This window comes from Cimex lectularius, unplaced genomic scaffold (genome assembly GCF_000648675.2).
Source record: "Cimex lectularius strain Harlan isolate CLEC.00 unplaced genomic scaffold, Clec_2.1 scaffold281, whole genome shotgun sequence".
Lineage (NCBI taxonomy): Eukaryota > Metazoa > Arthropoda > Insecta > Hemiptera > Cimicidae > Cimex > Cimex lectularius.
The window spans coordinates 154,817-172,129 of record NW_019392843.1 but is presented as its reverse complement, the minus strand read 5'-3'; the positions used below and the strand labels follow the sequence as shown (position 1 = coordinate 172,129).

At 32.3% G+C, this 17,313-nt stretch overlaps 1 protein-coding gene across 3 annotated transcripts in view; it reads left to right on the top strand.

Moving 5' to 3' along the window:
- Window positions 1-3,164: 3,164 nt before the first annotated feature.
- LOC106667900 overlaps window positions 3,165-17,313 on the top strand; it is an 83,581-nt gene continuing 69,432 nt past the window's right edge. For 2 of the 3 annotated variants that reach the window (XM_014396158.2, XM_014396157.2), the window contains exon 1: window positions 3,165-3,330. The gene's annotated coding sequence lies outside the window, so the exon portion shown is untranslated. The remainder of the gene's footprint in view (window positions 3,331-17,313) is intronic. The other variant, XM_014396156.2, reaches the window with a different exon arrangement.

The following is a 17,313-nucleotide window of genomic DNA, read 5'->3' as shown; positions in this document are numbered from 1 at the left end:
CATAACTTTTAATAGGGCATTGAAGCAGATAATTTTTTATTTTTGTTGTTCTGGCCGCTTTTGACACTTAACGGAACCGTGAAAATTCAGTAATGACAGTAAATAAATAATTGCAATAATTATCTGGTTTCAGCGTACGTTTTATATGCTCCCACAATCCAAAAAAATTGTATGATTTATCCGTGTTGCGGGGTGATAGACCTGAAATTTGGTCGTTACCGATCCTGACGTTTTTCTAATTTATTGTCTACTGTAAATACGTTTTCAAACTAGATAGTTTTACATAACATCTCGAGTTCTAGATTATTAAAGGACAAAATAATCAGTGTTGAACAAAGCAAACAAAAAATTGTGATAATATATTAATTACATTGCAATTGTTACGTACTTATAAGATAAAATATTGTCGTAAATTATCTCTTTATCATTATTTTGTAATAGACAATTCTATAAAGCTTATATATGCTTGAGCTAAGCAGGACCACTGGTTTAAAATCTTACTCAAATGGGTTCAGGCCCATGTAGGAACTCATGGACACATCTTGGCCGATAAGCTAATTGATACTGAATTTCCCCAGTGTTTACAAAGTTTCCGATAAAACTGCATCTAGAAGAATCCTAAAACAACAGAGTGCACCAAAATTTTTTTCTCGACCACTAACGATTTCTCACAAAAAACATGGCTTTAACACGCAAAGTCAAATTATGACAGGCCAAATACGCGGTCTTCATATTTTGGTCGATTCCTATCATTTTGTTCTGCATATCTTCGATGTTTTGATTTGACAGGCTTTTTAGCTTCTTACTAGCATCAATGGTGCGTCTGGAAAGAGAATAAATATAGACCGACCAATTTAATAAGAAACGACCAAAGACTTGATATCTAAGAGCTTACAATGACTTTTCAAGTAGAGATGCAATGACCTTTCCATCAAAATTTGTGTAAAAATATATCTAATTTTTGTTACCAACTTATAAATGTTTTCATTAAAAATACATGTACAATGGTCTTGTGTTGCTGCTTTCTTTGGGTTCGACATCTCGTTTTTCAACCTTGGAATGGATAGTTCACTAAGAAGAGTTCTAAAAAATGTAAAAGTGAGTATGTCCTTGGAATGATTATAAAATAAGGCAACTTTGGTGAAATCCCCGAATAGATTTATGGAAAAGTCATTACACGAGTATCAATTTCCAATAAAACATGGCCTTTGACATTTGTTATTCTTTGAGCAGCTAATGTGTATTCGGAAGCGGGAATTTTTGAACGGAAATGTAAGCTTGTGGAAAATTTGATGTAGTTTACAGAATAAAGGTGAGATTTGTATCTTAATGAGGCTGAAGTTGACGAATTACGATTTTATGTAAAAAAAATCTGATTTTTGACTAAAAAAAAAGTTAATATCCCAGGAAAGAGCCAAGACAGAAACCTCGTTCTGGTGACACATTAAACTATATTTAATGAATCCATCGTGGCAGTATTGACATTTAACCCTGGAACACCATGTTTAGTAAGTGAGGGAGAGCGAGAGAGTGATAGTGAGTGAGTAAAAGAGTGTCTGAGAGGGAGAGTCGTACGAAAGACCAAGACCAGCTTAGACCATACTAATTTTCGAGAATTTCTTTTGTTCAGTGAATCCTTCATCTTCAAACAACAACCGATTTTTAAAGAAAAATTGACAGTTGATTCTAATATATTTTTCTAAAATATTTATTTTATTATTTTATTTTCTATTTTATTTTCTAATATATTTATATATTTTTTGATTCTAATATATTTTTGGTAATGTTTCTGTTAATACGAATAATATAGAGTGCAGCGTACGCGGTCTGTTTTCTTTATAGTTTTAACTAATCTTTATCTAAGGTATTGGTTGAAATGAAAAAGTTAGTGTTACGAGCGGGAATCGAACCCACGACCTTCGGCTCAATACGCAGCTGCTCTAACCACTTTATCTATCGTGATATCGATCCACTCGGACACCAACTCCCCATCTCAACGTACAACCTTTCGAATTTTCTATCTTTGTTTTTTCCATTTTTCAATAGTTGTAACACTTCACAAACAACCTTTGACTAATTGGGGGCATCAAATTTCAGACTAAGGGCATCATTTTTACGCGTTACTTGTCCCTTCAACCTTATAGCCCTACCAACTATTTTTCTGAACAAAAATTACCTTTTCGTAATATGATTTACTTGACGTTTTTAATATATCAACTATGGGTGAGTCCCTACATGTCTAACGTTTTGTATGCAAGAATCCAAATTTGTCAGTAATACTCCTCTGCAATAAATAGTTCGAATTACTGAGAGAGTATTGCTCTTTGCCTATGTTTTATTGTTTCGGAGTGGGAATGTTAATTTGAGTTCGTATTTGATTGAAATATTGCATTTTTTCAATATAATGTAAAAATGTTTTGTAATAATATCATTGGATAATAATCTAGCATGCAAAATAAATGACCTCAAAATAGGGTGTACTGTACACGAAAATAATTTCGTCTGGGAAAGAATCATCATGGCTCTTATGTTAATCCATATATGCTTAGCAGTCATAATTGACCGTATTAACTATTTCAAATAATGTATTTTTATCTAAGGTCTTTGTCGAGATGAAAAAGTTAATAGCACGAGCGGGATTCGAACCCGCTCTTACCACTTGATCTACCGTCTTATTACACTCTTATGATTGAGTTGTTATCAATAACACTACCACTTTATTCTAGCCGAACAGTAAAAACATGACAAAAATAAACTAATTTATAATAATAATTGTAAATATTAATCGATTTATGTTTAGTGGTGAAGTCCCGATAGCTCAAATGTTTAGAGCAGCGGAGTATTGAGCCGAAGGTCGTGGAATCTCAATCAAGACCTTACATAAAAAGTATAATTAATTCAAATAATTTAAGAACTGACAAAATTTTTTAAGATTTTCACTATATTTTCGTTTTACAGTTCGCGAGAGGATTTGAAAACAAAAGGAGAAGTAAATACACCCTGACACAATTAACTGAGGATTTACTTTCGTCCAATCTCCACTCTTTCACAAGTCGCTTGTTGGGTTCTGTAATCTGTACTCCGCACCAGCGAAGCGATGTCCTTACTCGGCGTAGGGTTGATAGTAAAAAGAGAAGAAAGTGGGGAGTCGACGTCCCGCTCTCGTTCCCCGACGTGCTTCGTGTTCAGTTGGAAGCCGGCATTCGTACTCTGTGTACGCGATCAAGTCTTCTCTCAGTCTTTGTGTTCTCGCAATGGATAACTAATTTTTTATAGTGTGCAAGATTCGGGATCAAACATTCAAGCGGATTTTACCTTTAAATTCCTCCGGTAAGTTCATTTTTTAAAAATTTCAATAATAGTGTATATAATTTTTTTTGGTACATTTAAGCATAGCAAAAATTTGTTTACATGTATAAACAATTTTAAGATGAGCGTAATATATATAGAATTTTTTCAATGCATGTTGAATGTTACATTTAAAAATTTTTTTTTTATTAAATAAGGACTCAAGTCCTGTTAGTTATGTAGATTTGCCACAAACCAGTTAACAGGATATTGTTAATCCTAATACCCATAACGATTATCTACGTAAACCGTAATCATAATTAATTTAACATTTTAATTACAACATGTTAATATACTACAACAAATAATTATTTCTTTTTTTGAGGTATTTGATTTTGTGGAATGCAGTCAGATAGTCTTTTTTGTTTTTATTTGCTGTTGTTATTTAAAAAAAGAGAAAGACAAATAAAAAAAGAATTTATTTTTCCAATATTCTGAACAAAATTGCAAGTGAATATTATGTACTTCTACTTTGTAATGAAAATTTTCAAAAATACTGTTGATCCAAAAATTATATTAATTGAATCATGCATATTCCATAAGGACTTAACCAATGCCGGTCATAAGAGCCAGGATGATATATTTATTACAACAACAAGATCGAAGTTTCTATTATAAAAAAAAAACCTAGGCAAGAAAATATAAATTAAAAAAAAAAATATAATGTAAAATTAATAAATGGTATTTCATGAAATATTTCAGCGATTGGTGCGTATTTCTCATATGAAACTTCATTAACGTAAAGCACATTTGAGGTTTTTCTTGATGAGTTTTTATATATCTATCATCAATTGATGAGAAATACGTACATAGGCCATACAACAATTTTTCAAGTAATCATTTTATTTTTATTTTTTCAATACTATTTCGGTTAAATTGGTTTATTTAAAAATCAATCAGTTAAAATGACAAGGAAATCCAATCTTTACAAATGGGTAAAATTTAAGTATTGTTATTATTTTGAGCTAGCTTGTCTTAAGAACTTTCGTACTTGAAGGCTAGTATTTTAAGTTTTTTTTGTGTACTTTAGATTCATAGTATGAAGAATTCACGATAAAAAAAGCCGATTTTTGTAAATTCATATTTAGTTTTTAGAGTGTTCATGAAGGGAAGACTGTTACTTCGACTTTTTGCCAATTTTCAGGCTTGTTTTTCAGAGTTTTCTTGAGTGTTATGCTGGATCTTATTTGTATTTAAAAAATGGCTGGTATTTCGATACCTTTGATGACTTTCGCTTGGTTTATTTAGTTTTTTTCCGAAGAAAAGGCTGAAATTTTAATCGTTCTGGTTATTTGAAAGCTCGCTATAGAAAGTGTTTCTATGGCAAAGTAGTTTTTAAAGTTTGTTTTTAGCAGTAAGATATTAGTTTTTAATGAACGAAATACTTGAATTTTAAGTTTAAGACTAGTTCAAAGCTCGTATTTCATGAATTCATTACAAACATGCTGGTTATTAGTTTTTTTACGATGTTTTTGATTAGGCTGGTATTTAAATGCTTTTAGTGCAAGCTTAAATGATTGTTGTGTGCTTTAACTATTGTCGATTAAACTTGTTTTAAACTTATTAAACTTTTTTCATCTTAGTTTTTTCTCGCGTAAGCTGCAGGTTACTCATTTAATTCGTAATAAGATCTGCACAAATTTCAAAGATTTGTTTCTTTGAGATAAAATGTTAATTAAAACCATTATCGAATTGTAATTTCCAGTTTTTGAAATGCCTGCGATCCTGCCTTTTTCTTGGTGACCTCCTAGTTTTCAGGAAATAGTGAAGCTGGGTATCACTTTTTTCGAAAAGGAAAAGTGCACATTTAAAGTTTACTCTATTTCAAAAAACTTTTCAGAGTTTTAATGCATTAAATAAGTTTTAATTTTATTTAGAATAAATTTTGATAATTAAAATGCGGTTTCAATACGTCCAAAGGCTGTTTTTCTACTTTTAATGAAAGAAAGGCTTAATATTTAAAACAGTTGGAAAGTTCTTATTTCTTGAATTCTTGATGTAAATGCTGTTTTTTATAACTTTCAAATGCTTTGAGTTTTTGCTGTTTGAGTTTTCCCGTAACTTGAATTCTGGTAGTTCATTAATTCATGACATAAATGCACTTTTACATGACTTCCAAAGGCGGTTTTTCTACTTTTTAATGAAAGAAAGGCTGATATTTAAATAAATGGAAAGCTCGTATTTCATGAATTCTTGATGTAAATGCTGTTTTTCATGCTGGTTTTCTGCATTTCAACGAAAAAAAGGCTGATATTTTGAGTTTTCCCATAGTTTGAGGTCTCGTAGATAATTAATCGAGGACATAAATGCTCTTTACATGAATTCCAATGACTGGTTTTTTGCTTTTTAAAAGAAAGGCTGGTATTTTGAATTTTTTGATAGCTTAAATACTAGTACTGGAACCGTCCCCATAGTACAAAAAAACTATGCATTAAATTTATGTTAAAATCTTCAAAAATGTATAAGATTTATTTTAAAATATGTTATCATAAGATGATGTAATTAAAATCATTAACATTTTGAAATGCAGACACGCAACCTTTTCCTCTACTTCTGGTTATAGTTTTTCATAACGGAAAATATTTCGGTTTTTATTTATTTTTTTTCCAAAAAGGAAAGACGCACATTTAAAGTTTTTAGCTAAGTTGAAGGTTCATATTTCAAAACTTCGTGACTAAAATGCGGTTTTTCATTATCTTCAAAGGTTGGTTATTCGACAACTTGATGGCTCGTATTTCTATTATTCATGGCAAAAATATGTTTTTCCCGACGCCAAAGGAGGTTCCCATCTTTTTAATGAAGGAAAGGCTCACATTTTTTGACATCTAAGGCTCGAACGTCAAAAAGTTAAGATTTAAATGTTTTGTTACATGATTTACAAAAGCAGGTTATTTTTTTCACGGATTTTGCAGTCACTTAAGAGTTTATAATGCAAGTGTTTTCATGGAAAAGTTTTTTTTTAACCGTAAGGCTGAAATATGAAGTTTTTTTTTATAACTTAAGTTTTCCTTGGCTACGCGTTTTAATAGTTTTTATATTTTAAAAAATAATTTATAAGGTTTTTGATTACATGAATGCTCGAATTTCAAGAATGAAATGGTTTTCTTCTTTTTTCAATACATAAAAGCTAGTTTTATTTATTTTGTGTTTTATTTTCAATTTCTTTCATAAATGTAATGATAAAGTAAAGTGTAAAAACAAATAATTGAATTGTCATGTGAATCTAAATGTTGAAAACCAGCTTAACGTAAAATAAAATCAAGTCATTTTTTTGATGGTATTTTTTGGACTTCGTTTCAATTTGGGTCTCTTTTGAAGGAATGTGCTTGTATGATTGTAGGAAATTTTTATGTTATTTAAAAATAATATTTTCGATAGATTTGCACTAGCGACAGAGTAAGACGTAGAAACGCGCGTCAATTCTCACATTTGCCGTTTTTCCGTCTTTTTTTCATTGCAGTTGAATGAGTTCTTTTGAACTGGTGTTTAGTTCGCGTTTATCAAAGTTGTGCATTTGGATTAGACCGAGATGATTGCAAGGGGAAATCACGTCCACCGTCTGGCATTGGAATTAGTACCATTTTGTACGCAGCGAGACGACCAGGGAGGAAGAACATGTGGCGCCCACCTTCCTCAAGAGCCGGGGCTGAGATTCACAATCCACAAAGCCACCGCAACAGGGAGGAAAACCCCTTTTCGACTTCCGCTTCGTTGTTATGTTTTTTCCTTCATTTTATTTTTACGAGGGGGGGAAGAACGTGCATTAACAGTGAAATCGAAAACGGTTCGCCTCAGTACCGCTTTAATCTTTACCGACAAACGTCCATAACTTCCGCAACCATAATTGTAAACTGATAACAGAAATTCTACAAAATATGAACTTTTATTGTCCACCTTTTTTTTTTAATACAATTTTCAAGAATACTGTCATAATTTTGGTTGGTTGTGAAATGAAAAAGCCCATCGACAAGATCTCAGTTGACAGGACATTTAACATCTGTCATCTGTAACAGTGTAATTAATATTTCGAGAATGAATTGTACATTTTAAAAGGATGAGACTAATTGAGGCTTTTGTGTTTATCATGAGGTTCAATTAAAAGTGTCGTCCAGTTGTATTCAAACTCACATCTTGTACAGAAAAATATATAAATCCATTTCGTCTTCAGATCAAGGTGGTGCTAGAATTAAGTTATATTTGTTTAACAGATTAGATTTTTTTACTTCTCAATACCTTTCCATACAGATAAGATTGATAGCTAAAGGTCAATAGGAATGTTTCTTAGAATTTTTCCCCTTAATTTTATCTGAGCTTTTCGCTATAAATAAACATTGTAAGTGCTTTTATTCAATTTAGACTTTTAATTGATGCAGATGGTTTAATTTTTAAACCATCATATAATTTTTAGTATTTTTGTTTGATTAATTCTATATCATTGTTCAATTGTTGTTCAATATATACAGAGAATATTGACATATTTTGATATTTGATACAAAAGGCTCGTATTTTATGAATTCATGACAAAATATACTCGTTGTTAGTTGTTTCAAGACGTTTTCGATCAGGCTAGTATGTAAAGTTTTTCGATAACTTGAAAAGGCCCGTTTTTCAAGAATTCATGACAAAAATACTGTTTGACACGCATCCAAAGGCTAGTTTTTAGTTTTACAGTTAAAGAGTCGAATCGTAAAGGATTTTCATGGCAAGTTGATTTTTTAAAGATATCGAGATAACGAAGTATGAATGAAGTTTCAAAAACTTGAAGGTTCGTATTTCAAAAATCCACGACTCAAATGCAGTTTTTCGTGACTTGTAAAGGCTAATTTTTTGCATTTTAACAAGGAAAGGCTGTATGCAAATTAAAATATTCGCAAATATCTACGATGTATTTTTTTAAATGAAAAATGTTAATGAAATTTATTCAGAAATCATGGGACGCGGTCTGGTGTGATGTAGGTTTCAGAAAAACATTTTCTTTATCGTGCCAACGTTAATGAAATTTATTAACATCATTAAATAGTGATTTCAAGCTTTTGAACTACAGCGGTTGCAGGCTTTTTCTTTATTTCACGTTCGTGATTTGTCATAACGTAAAAAGCTCTCATTTCGAGAGGTATGGTGACCTCAAACTGGATTTCATTTCTTTCTTTAAATGGAAAGGCGCGCATTTTTATGTTTTCGATTACTCGAAGGCTGGTATTTCAAAAATTCGTGACAAAAATTCGTGACAAAAATTCTGTTTTTTGGGACTTCAAGGTTGGTTTTTAGTTTTTCACGAAAGAAAGGCTGGTATTTAGTGTTTCTTTGTTACTTGAAGAATTGTATTGCAAAAGTTTCCATGGTAATGTGGTAATTATTTCAAGTAAGTTTGTAGTAGATGATATTAAAATTATTCCCTAACTTTTTTATTTTAAAAATTCATGAGAAAAATGATGTTTTAAATGACTTCCAAAGGTTGGATTTTAGCTTTTTAATGAATGTATTACTGCTATTTTAAGTTTTTCGAATATTTGAGGGCTCTCATTTCAAATTTTCACGACAAAAATGATTTGTTAATGTGATGATAATATTAATGATTTAATCATTTAAATTTTTTAGTGACTTCCAAAAGCTAATGTTCAGCTTTTTAACAAATGAATTGCTGGTATTTAAAGTTTTGCGATAATTTAAAAGTTCGTATCTTGATTTCATGACAAAAATCATGTTTTAAATGGTTTCCACAGGCTGGTTCTCTATGTATTTACGAAATATGGTGAGCGTGTTACAATAACTTTAAAAGCTCGAGTTTCAAGAATTCATGACAAAAATGCTCCTTACATTAGTTTTTTTACGAATTTGTAGTGCGCGTGTTGCCATAAAAGGTTATTATTTTATGTTTATTTCTAACAGAAAGGCTGATATTTTAAATTTTTCATCATTTACTTTTCCTTTTAAAGTGTTTACATGGTTGTCTTAGCATTTTTTAAAACATAAATACTGGTTTTATTAATAATTACTTCATTGTCCGTCTGTATTTTATATTTTGGCAGGTATTTCCATAAAAATAGATTTTTATTATTATTTTTTGCAATTGGAAGGCTGATACTTAAAACTGATTTAGCACCAATTTGCGGTATCTTTTGAAGAAATATTTCACTTTAATTATTTCATATCGTTTATTTTATTTAAAATAATCTCGTATCATTTACAGAATTGACAGAATGAGTAAGAGATTGTGCGCCAGAGGAAGAGTCACATTTAAAGACAAAAATTATGATTATGACTTCAAAAGGTTGTTTGTTTATTACAATTAATTAAAGTTTTTAGTTGAGATGAAAAAACGTTAATGGCACGAGCGGGATTCGAACCCACGATCATCGGTTAGATATGCCGCTGCTCGACCACGTGAGCTATCGTGACCTCGATCCACTCGGACATCAACTTCCTATCTCAACCCCATCTTTTGAGTTTCCCCTCCTTTTTGCCATTTTTCAAATGTCGTGTAATCGGATTGGATTCTCGACGACAAATGAAATGGCCACGGAGAGCTTTAGTGAAGTGTACTTCATTTTAATCATTAAATTCACTAATTTCGTGGTCCGCTTAACCAATTAATACATTACAATTAATTAAGGTTTTTAGTTGAGATGTCAAAGTGGATCGAGGTCACGATAGCTCAAGTGGTAGAGCAGCGGCGTATCTAGCCGAAGATCGTGGGTTCGAATCCCGCTCGTGCCATTAACGTTTTTTCATCTCAACTAAAAACCTTAATTAATTATAATGTATTAATTGGTCAAGCGGTCCACGAAATTAGTGAATTTAATATTGTTTGTTTAGTTTTTTCAAGATGATTTTCGATAATGTACTAAAAGGATTGTAGTGCAAGTTTTTCTATGGCAAAGGGGTTATTGTTTCAAGTTTTATAACCGTGTATCGACCTATCAGGGATAAAGCGAATTAAAAAAAAAAGAAAAAACTCAGTTCCATTTACAATTGAATTGTAACGCAGAAAACACTGGTGATAGCAAAATCATAAATTAATTAAGGTTGAAAGTGTAAGTAGGTGTTTGTATTTGTTAACCGTGCAAATAATTAGAAATAGCTTTAAAGTCCTGATGAAGGAGATACAATACTCGAAAGCTTGACTCTGCAACTGTAATACTCGCATTTTAGTGGTTTTTATTTTCTGGTCTTTTGATAAGCTAAAGTCTTGTATTTTAAGAATGCGTGGAATTTACGTTTCTAATTGTATGAAGACTTGTATAGCAAGAACTACTATGGCAAAGTGATTATTATTTTATTGTTTTATCTTACATAAAGACAGATAGTTTTGAGATAATTTGAAGGATCGTAATTTAAAAAAAATATGCTTTTTTATTACTTGGTAGTTTTCATAATTTCTTATAAATACTTAAAAAGTTGGGGTTTTTCAAGTTTATCAAATATTTACGTTTTCATTTAAAAGCTTGTATTTCAAGCATTTCCATGTCAAAATGGTCATTACTCCGATACTTTCTTTACATAAATAATGTTTTTTTTTTAGTTTTTTCTTGATTTAAGACCGATTTTAGTTTTGGTGAGGTTTTTCTGACAGAATAATTGTTTTTCGGGGCGTCAAGGCGGGAGATTTTCAGTACTTTCTTAAATGAAAAGCTGATATATCCAGTTTTTCGATCGTTTGAATGTTTACATTTCCATGGCAAATGCTCTTCTTTCTTTAAATAAATAATGATTACTTTTTACTTTACTTCAAAAGTGACTGGTTTTTAGTTTTCCAGGACGTGCAGACTCGGATAATTTTTTGTTGGCAAAATGAATGTTTTTGTTGACTCCAAGTTTTTGTTTTACTTAAGGGGTTGTATTTCAAGAATTTTCAATTTTGAGAGTGCCCTATTTTTTTTTACAAAACAACAATGCTCCTAAAGAAAGTGTGATTGTAAAAGATATTTTAATGACAGAAACAGAATTGACTGATAGAGCAGCGAATTGACTGAGCATGTCTGATAGACAATTACAGCGAGAATTGACTGACCAGGACGATACGAGACGATCAAGCTATAAATTAATCAGTCGGGTCCCTAAAAGCAAAAGTCGACGTGTCGAGTTAAATAGTTTATCTACTAAAACACAAAGTGGTAACAATTTTACATCAAGAACTGGAAATTTTAGCGATCGTTACAATTTATCTTTGTAAACTGCTGTGTGAGCTTCTTGTTTCTTTGAAAAAATTAAAAATGCTGATCGCTTCCTCCTATACAATTTACCGTGTGCGTCAGTTTCTATTTTTTACCATTTGGAATTCCATTTTCATATTTTTCTCTTCGGGTAGTTCTATGAAATTTATTTGCCTCCGAGAGACTGTGGGAGACTTGACTACCACCCATGAGAAAATAATCTGTATTAATCGTGTCTCGAATGGGAGGGATTGCGTAGAACAATCGTAACCACGTTATTTTTAGAGGACACCCAATGCGAATCGAGCATAAATAATGACCGGGGTTGTGGGTGGACGAGCTTTACCTTTTTATTTATTTGTTTATTTTGCCGACCACTTCCTTAGTGTGCCCTGTACACTTGGCGAACCAAAAAGCCTGTTCTAAAAAGATGGGATCTTATTTAATGTATTCCTCCTAATGTATTCGTTCGTCAGTATTCACCTTTGAAGATATCCTGTCATCTTGAAAGCACTCGTTTCGAATTGAAATGTGTAACCTATCAATGTATGTTGTTTTAAGGACGGCAAAAGTATTTCATTAATAAATAGTCACGGAGAACTTTCATTTAACGCACTAAAATTAACTATAAAAAGTAAACAAAATGAAATGGAAATTATGTATTCTTATTTTAATCGTAGTTAGAAAAAGTTAATTATTTATGGTCAATCATATTTTAAGAAAACGTTTTATAGCGATATCCATTGGAATAGTAAAAGTTCATCGCATAATCGAGGTAAAAATGACAGGCGTGTCATTTTTCAAGCCGTGGTCTCGTTTCAATTTCTCACAAACGGCCCGCTTTTTTCCTGCAAGCTTTCAGTTGCTCTGATGTGTCAGTAATTCATCCGAGCCTAGCGGGTAACAGTATGGAAATTATATAAAACACCGTTCCACAGATTGTTTCAGACTTTTTCCCAACTTTTTTTTTTCTTTCTACTCCTACGGGTAGATTATCCACCCGGACATGCGGTTTTAAGACGGCCGTGCGAAAGCGACCTGTTCGTCGTTAAAGGAGTATTGTATTTCGAGATCGGGTATTTTCCTTATCAAGGTTGTTCCTATTTTATGTCCTACACAGGCAGGAGGGTACATTACTAAATGTGGGACCCGGAGCTTGCACTCCGCAGGACTTATAATTGACTTAATTGAACCTAATTAAAAACAGGGTCCCATAAGTTTTTCTCACTTGACGTCATTCTAAATAGAAGACGGTGAGAAGTGAGTCGGTATATATTTAAACTTTTATTTACAAAAAGAGGAGGCTACTTCGGTAGTGGGATCACTGATTTTAATGATTTTTTTAAAATGATAAATATATAGGTCGAAAAGTATTAGACCTGTGTTCTTGTTCCTGCCAATGTGACCAAGGGGCCTAGAAAAAAGTTCATTTTTTAAACGGTTTTCTTCGTTGTGCATGTACAAGATTATTGCGAATCATGCGATTTGTATTTTTACGTAGAGTAAGAAATTAACATGCAAGTTTGTATTAAATTAGATTATGTACATATCAAAAGTCACATAAACCAAAAGTAAATGAGCGCTTCGCTGTGAATTAGGTTAAAAAAATTTGTATTGATAAAACTAATTCAGTTTAATTTTAAGCACCCTGTCCACCCTGTCACAGCAGCCACCATCCCCAAAATCACCAAATACGAATTTTCATCGCGTTGAAAAAAAAAAGGTTTAAGGTTTTGATTATTTACTTTTCATTTAAAGGCTTGTATTTTAAGAGCTTCCTTGGCAAATAGTCATAAATTAAAAAGAAATAGCTTTATTAGTTTTAACTTTCTTCAAAACTGGATTTCATTTTGTGACAAGTGTTTCTTTCAAAAAAGCGGTTTTATTAGTATTTTTTCCAATAGAACGGAAGATATTTATTTAGTACTCATACTAAGTCTCTTTTGAAGAAATGTCCTAATTTAATTGTATGTTATTATTTGTTTTATCAGCAAAAAAACCTTTGATGTGATTTACAAAAGCGACAGAGTGAGATGAGCGTCAGGCTCATGCAAATAAAAGCTCATGTTTATGAATAAATGACTAAAATTATGTTTTTCATGAATTTCAAAGTCTGTTTTTAGTTTTTTAAAGAACGTTTTCGTTTACTTAGCGTATTTGAAGTTTCTCGTTTTCGCTGGAGCTGGGGACATTTTTGCATTTATAGACTAATTTTCTCACACTTACATAAAATAACATAAAATCTAAACCTAGTTGGTATAGCATGTAGGAGAAGAATTCAGCCTTCAAAGGTTTTTATAACCTGAATTTCTTTAAAATCCAGAGGTATTACTACTATTACTGCCTTTGGTTAATCCTGTTCAAAAATCTCTATTGTTTTGCTTGCAATAAAAATTCTTATTTAAGGGCTTTACTGGGGGCTTAAAACTATTTTTTTTTAAAGTAAAACGGGTTTTGACCTACTTTATTGGAAAAGTGTTTACGTTTATGTGACTTTTCATCCAACGAATCTCATTTAATACGATCTTGCATATTATTTTTTTATTCTAGGTAAAAAACAAGACAAATCATATAATATAATCTATGTATAATAATTTTGATATACATCAATAAAGCAAAAAAAAATTACTTAAAATATTTATTTTTTCTCGGCTCCTAAGGCCCACTGGCAAAGAACGCTTGGATTCGTGTCTACGATTTTCGACCTAGTATACCAAAAAAAGTTTAATTAAAATCGTTGATATCATGTCCATGTAAATTTACTTGATTTTAGGGGGAGAATATATTTTGAAATTAAACTTTTGAAACTGGACCTACACACGACCAACACGACGGCTACAGGCCGTACAAATCAGTCGTGATGGTTTAGCCGATTTACTCAATTTCACGTTTCCTCTGAAAAAAGACTATTCTTCTCAAATATAGATTTTTGCTTATACCAAAATTCATTTGTGCATATAACAAATTGGACTAATCAAATCACAAGAGCGTTTGAAGAGAAAAATGCAGATCGAAATTTTACATGTGCCATCTTGAAAAATATCTCAAGACGCAGATGTCTTCCTGTTTTCATGAACAATGACCGGAAAGGAGATTTATATTTTCAATGGGTGGTAGAGCGTAAAATCGTATATGGATAATTTGTTCCTTTAATTAGTGATGACTGGCCTGAAAGATCCCTCTTTTTTTTTGTTATATTTCATTCCCATGGAAACGTTGGAGATGCATGTGGCGCTTAAGTCCCCTACTTCATTTCTCCTTTATTGCTCAATCTTAACAAAAACACTTATCTCCCGATTTGTTTAATAAGTTTTGGAGAAAATGTTATAGTCTTGTAGGCCCTGAGGGTTTCGCTGATTAGTGACCTTCTAACCCACTGATGACTGACTAAGACGTGACTATCCTGGTATACGTAAGCCTTTACAAGAATAAACCTAATGCAGAAGGAGTGTCATTGCAATATTGAAAGTTGGGTAAAGGCATCTGTGTTCTACACTATCGCATTTATGGTTGTCCATTCACGCTGGTTTACGCATGATCATACGCAGTTAGCAAGAGTTCCTCACTGAATGTGGCGGGAAGTCGAAACGCATAAGCGGTCTTCTGTTGATGGTCGATTTAGAGAGTACGTTATTACACACAAACTACCTATTTCTGGTACACAGGAAAATGTTCTACCAGCCCTACATAATAAATACAAGAAATAAATATTTAAATAGGAAGAGAAAAGCAGCAGTATACTCAGTATACGTTCTGTCATAAAAACCTCACCTACCACCAGCCCTACATGATAAAAAGTGTCTTTAATGAAAAATTTGAAATGCCAGCCGTTTTGCCAAATCTTCTTCCAGTCCTGCATGATAAAAACCAGCTTACTTATCATAATAACATTTCAAATAAAAAAAAGCAATCTTACTCGTTTAAAAAAAATAACAAACATTTTCCTGATAAAACGTGATATGCAATCCTGACTATCATGAAAAATATTGCAATACCAGCCATTTTTATAGAAAAACCTAACTACCATCCTTACAAGATAAAAGCAAAAACCTGTCTTTCATGAAAAATATTGAAGTGTGAGCCGTTCTGTCAGCAAAACCTTACTTGCTATCTTTCTGATAAAAAAGAGCCTTTCTTCTATAAAAAATATGATATACCAACCTTTCTTAGACAAATAAAGTAAAGCTTAGATGCTTAAAGATTTAAAGTCGAAAAAGAAAACTGGAAACATCAACTTTTCTCTCATGACAAAGTATAAACAAAGTTTCTGCCTGAAAAAAGGGAATAAAGAGTGTTGGTGCTTCAGGCTGATGGTTCCCTAACTAACCACTGAAGACGGCGGGATGCGAAACCCGGGCTGACTGACCAAAACAAAAAACGGAAGATATTAAACGATCGGAATTGATGATCGCATAATTGGATCTATCTGTTGTCTTTGTTTCCTACGGGAAGTCTAGTCTCCCCCTAGTTTACGTCTTACATTCCTGACTGAAGATGGAGTGAAGCCGAAACGCTAGAAAGCCATTTGCTGAGGGATGATTCGGTTTGTGCGTTCTTGTACACAATCCACTTATTGCTGGTCCACTTCCGAATGTTTCTCATGCATCGATTTAAATCAATTTTTAAGAAGATTCCCACATTTTCTGGAATGTAAGTTAAATAATATTTGAGACAATTTTTGTTCGGATTCACTCTCCACTAGGAATAAGTAGAGCTTTAAAGTTTTCTTTTTCACTTTCGTACCGATTAGAGCATGCCTCGTGCCGGAAGACCCAGATATCAAATTGAGCTTCTTTCTTCCGTGCATCCTATGAAGATGATTCTATAAGCATCGTGGCATAATTAGCCATTCAAATGCTTCTATTTGTACCTCGGACTGTTAAATATAACCGAGACTGTTTGTACTAGCCCACTCTAATTGTCCCGAGCATACCAGGGCGACTCGGCCCCTGAAAACTATTAGTCAACCCCACAGGCTGGTTTGTCGGGTGGAAAAAAACTAATCGTGGCAACATAACGAGAGCGTATTGTCGGCCGGCCTTGTCTAGGAAAAAGGAAACGCTCTGTTTCATGCGGCTTCACTCATCCGCGATTCCATCATATTTGTACTTCCTCTTTTTTCCACGAATAAAAATTTATTTATTTACCCGACACAATCTGTCCGTGACATTGTTAATTGTATATATACAAATATAAAAATGATAATCAAAATAAGTCTTAGTATGTTGTTAGTTATTGAAATAAACCCATATATGGAACTTGCTGAGGCGACCTTTTTCAAAGAGATGAACAAATATTTATAAAATATTATGTCTAAAGGATAAAAATTGGGGGAAAGTGCCCTTTTAAGGCTGGAATATGACAGAAAAATCAAACTAAAACAGGGAGCTTTTACGGGAAAATGCTAATCTGTGCCGACAAATTTGTACTAGATGATTTGCTAAAAACGAACGCTAGGCATAAAAATCTCTTTTAGAAAATATATTTGAAAGCTTACTGCAACGAATGTTTTAAGAGATCATCGTCTAGACAAAAGAGAATAGGCGGGACTAAATGATTGAAAAGTAATAAATTTCAAAAACCATTAGCTAGTTTATCTCTCCATAAACCTCAGGGAAAATTCTCTCAATAATAACATTGATCCCTTATAAATCAATGAAGCAAAGATATGACGATAATGGCGGATTGTATCACGAAGGAAAAAACAACGTGACTGCCTTACGCAATAATTTACATATATAAACGGCACAGTTATAAAAAATATTGAATATTTATTGCTAATGTTTAAAAATATCAATTCTATAATATAATA